The 4,227-nt window shown below is 35.6% G+C and overlaps 1 pseudogene; it reads right to left on the bottom strand.

Moving 5' to 3' along the window:
- Positions 1-2,132: 2,132 nt before the first annotated feature.
- LOC135713459 (putative nuclease HARBI1) lies at positions 2,133-3,628 on the bottom strand (annotated as a pseudogene).
- Between the last annotated feature and the right edge of the window lie 599 nt (positions 3,629-4,227).

Here is a 4,227-nt window from a genome sequence, read left to right as displayed (position 1 = left end):
GATATCACACTATTTGCCCACACGTCAAATATTTGACTCGTTAAGTTTTGCCAAATAATGCTACTTATCATATTTGTTTGCCTTAGCCATTACAATTGTCTGATATTTGGCAAATAATTGACCAACAATTATTTGACCAAATACTATACAATTGTTATTTAACCAGCTATTTGTTAAGATATTTGTTGACGTATTACATTGTTTGGAGTTGACCAAGTTTATTTATTTGGCCATTGATTTGATATTTAATTGCTGATTGTATTTGGTTCAATTTAGTTTGTATCAAGAAAGCGAATTTTGCTAATCGTCCAGCTCAAATATTGGTAGGGGTAAGAGGTGAGACCATCATCATCATCATCATCATCATCATCATCCAAAATGTGTCAGTGGAGGTGACACCCCATTAGCCATAAATACGTTACCCATACGGACGGATGGCATAATGGACATTAGCCATAATATATGATTGCTATAACATACGTTTGGCATTAATCAACAACTTAAACCGCGGAAATTGAAAAATTTGAGCATACAAATTCGCGCACAAAAGACCTCAGTTTTTGTGTGAATTAGTGTAAAGTTTTATGTAGAATTTATATGAAAAGTAGTGTGTAGTGTCTCATAATATTTAGAATGTGTAGGATTTAAATTGAAATTTGTGCGAAATAAGAATCGAGCATGAGGATTGAACATAGTATATATTTATGAAGCACTATCGATTATTTTGGAAAATAGCATACATTATCTCATCTTAGCAGCATTAACATTTGCATTATCATCAGCCTTTTCTTCTTCCTAAAAATCTGCTTCAAATTGGGGTATAATTTCATGCAGTGGTACATTAAATCTTTTGCAAAGGTTGTGCAAGGCACAGCATACATCGATTATTTTAGTACCATTTTCGGGTTTATAATGTAGCTGACCTGCTCCCAGAATACACCGAAACACATTTTTCAGAACTCCAAATGACCGCTCGACAATCCATCTCGTTTTAGAATGAACTTGATTGAATCTGAGCTTCAATTCATTGATTTAGGAGCATCCTGAATTTCAATAAGGACCCAGGTAACAATTTGATGCTTAACAAGTGTTGTACAATCGATTTTAATTCAGCCTTAGTTTGAATAATTGTTGTACGTAGACCACATTAACCTTTGTTCAGCTTTTAAACATCTAAATCTGGTGATTTTAATCAGCCAAAAGCTTAACAGTTATATAAATTATAAGCTTTTCAAGGCATTAAATAACAGTCTTTTCCAACCCTTGTTCAGCCTTCTAGTTTTATGTAGAAAAAAAAAATTGAAGACTGCATCATATCTTATATATTTTCATGGGACTTCAACAAGGTGCTGACTAACTAATTGGATTTACATATTTGTATTGTTATTATAAGTCTAAAAAATACCTTTGCATTTCGGGATTCGAACCGGCAGTCGCTGATTCACAGGCATCAATCATACCTACTGGACCACTTGAGCACATGTGTGGTAAAAGGTATAATCATTGACAAGAAACACGTCAAATTTAAGTTGAATAACAGCAACCGGAAGAGTATTATACAGCAATGCAGAATTGTAAACAACAACTGGTGATAGTAAAACATTCCTCTCATTTTCAAGTGCAATGTGGACACAAGTGCGCGATTTATTTCGATCGTGTGGAAGCTGTTTTAGTGCCATAATTGAGTTATATTTTTTGATATCTGTCTGCAAATTCAGTGCAATGTAGCAGTTTAAACACAGAAATACAAATTTTAAAGCTTCCGACGTCGTCGCAGCCCACTTCTACCAGGAGCTATTCCTAAAAAGCTCATCTACCTTGTCTCTACTGCTGCCGCTGCTTGGGATTAGAAAGGTAGGCAGTGAATATAGAAGAACTAAAATGCCGGAAATGCAACGAGTGCAACTGACTACATTTAACAAATCAGGCTATCACAATATTTGCAGTGCATTTCTGATTTGTGGAGTAGTATTAAGCTAAAATAAGGCTTGTTCAATCTTTAGATCAGCTTACCTATTGAGGTTGAATTATGGGGATACAATTAGCTTCACGCACTACTAACCAACTATATATTCAGCCTGATGTTATTCAGCTTTTTACACCTTAAATCAACCAATAATCAGCTTCTGGTCTTACTGTTCAGCTTGAATTGTTACTTGGGGAGTAATCAAATATGGTTTTAAAGCATAGCCAGCATCGCCTGTAAAATAAAAAGTTATCATTTAATAGCATAGCATTGTCCAAAACTACTATGTGTCAAAATGATGCTGACTTTGGCTTAGAAATAATGCAATCATTCCGTTCTGCTTGCATAACAAACTTACCTAAAATCCACGAGACCCTGTCGTCATTCATGAAGTTCGTTTCTAGCATTCCATTGAGAGAGCTTGTGTTCCAAATAAACGAATCATGCTAAGAGCCAGGGTGGTTTTATGATCACATACCTATTTATGTTTTAACAATTGTTAGTAAATATTAATAGAACCAACTTTTTATACCTACCACCATAACGTTCAAACTATGGTATCCCTTGCGATTTTAATATAAATGCTGCACTTCAGATCTTGGCTTAAATATTTTTAAATGAGTACCATCGACGCATCCAATGACTTCTGGGAATCCAGTCTTTTCAAAAAAGCCAATTTTAATAGAATTTTTTTTTTGCTTCGGTAGTAGGAAATGTAATCGCTGTTGCACACACATGCTCTTCAAATACATCAATTACTTTGGTTAAAATTTTCGACATGGTTGGCTGAGCAACTCCAACGAGAAGATCATTTCCGGCTCCTTTTTGATATACACCTTCAGCAAAAAACCTCAACGCTAGCTGCTAGCTTGATAATGGGTAGAACAGATGCTGATCCCACTATTGGACCAAGTTTTGTATCGAGGATGTTCAAAAGGTGATTGAATAAATCTTTGGAGACTCGAAAATAGTGAACAAACCTAAAAATGGTCAGATTATTAGAAGAAAAAAACTCCAACGTTCTAGTATACGAATAAATACGTATTGGAAGGTAAATTCAGAGGATTTGACGCATCTCGAAATCTATGGCGTTCAATTCTTACAGACGACAAATCTTCCTCTGTGATATCACCACTTTCCACATCACTGTCAAACCAGAGTTCAAAACTGCTAACTTTTGTGTTTTGGACTTGAAGGTCCGGAACCAGGACTCCGACCAGGAATCGATTTTTCGATAGAACTTGAACAATCGCGTTAACTTACTTTCAGTTGGTTATTTTACCTTTCTAAAACAATGATTGCTTTATGTATATGCAGGAACTGCAGGATTCAAATACAACTTACCTTAATTATTAATCTTTCAGCGAAATTCACTTTTTGTATTGCGCAAATCCACAAATGAAATTAATTTCTCAAAAGTTACTTGAGAAATAAACGAATTAATTTTCGCAACCCCAGGCTATATAATATATTTCGCTGTGTATTGGAATAATAGCAATCTGATATAAAAGAACATCACTTAATAGTTTAACCATTCATTTTTGTGGCAAAATATATATTTTCGTTGGAAACCAGCGTTGTATTCACAAATTAATATTCGCCCCATTCACGATAAATGACGCTTTACCGAATCTGACATTCCATCAAATGAATACTACTCATAGCGGTTCATTTGCGATAAATGAACATCTCACGTCGATCGAGTCGACTTTCGGAATCGAGTGAGAAGGTTCATTCGAGAGCTAAGTGACAATTTTTGATTCGTAGAATAAACACATTTGTCATTTATATATGAAATTATAATCCAAATATACCAATCGATAGTAAATTACTCTCATAACCTGCTAAAATAAACGCCTTTTCAATTTTCTATAAAAAAAAAAACTGTTGAAAAATGTGCAAATAAAAAGTGATAATTTTATAACTGTTTTCATGAAATAAACGTTCTCTTCAAACTCAGTCGTCATCGAGTACCTTATGGTTGCACATCGTGCTGCTAGAATCTGAAAAGTTATAGGAAGGCAGCTGTTTATGTCAAGCGCGCAGCGTTCGAGTTTTCCACCTCGAAACTTGCGCGTCAACATGTCACTGCCCAATGCATAGTGGACATGAAGGACAAGCAGCCAACCTGTGTCAACTGCGGGAATGCCCACACATCGACTAGTCAATCGTGTCCCAAGCGGGCCGAATTAATCGCACTGCGGAAGAAAGCAAGCCAGCCGAGGCAGCAGAAAAAGAAGCAACTAAAGGGTGATACGGTC

Source organism: Ochlerotatus camptorhynchus, unplaced genomic scaffold, assembly GCF_037179485.1.
Source record: "Ochlerotatus camptorhynchus isolate MF236.1 unplaced genomic scaffold, CSIRO-AGI_Acam_v1.1 ptg000041l, whole genome shotgun sequence".
NCBI classification, from domain to species: domain Eukaryota; kingdom Metazoa; phylum Arthropoda; class Insecta; order Diptera; family Culicidae; genus Ochlerotatus; species Ochlerotatus camptorhynchus.
The sequence above is the reverse complement of the archived record's forward strand: the minus strand, read 5'-3'. Positions and strand labels throughout refer to the sequence as shown.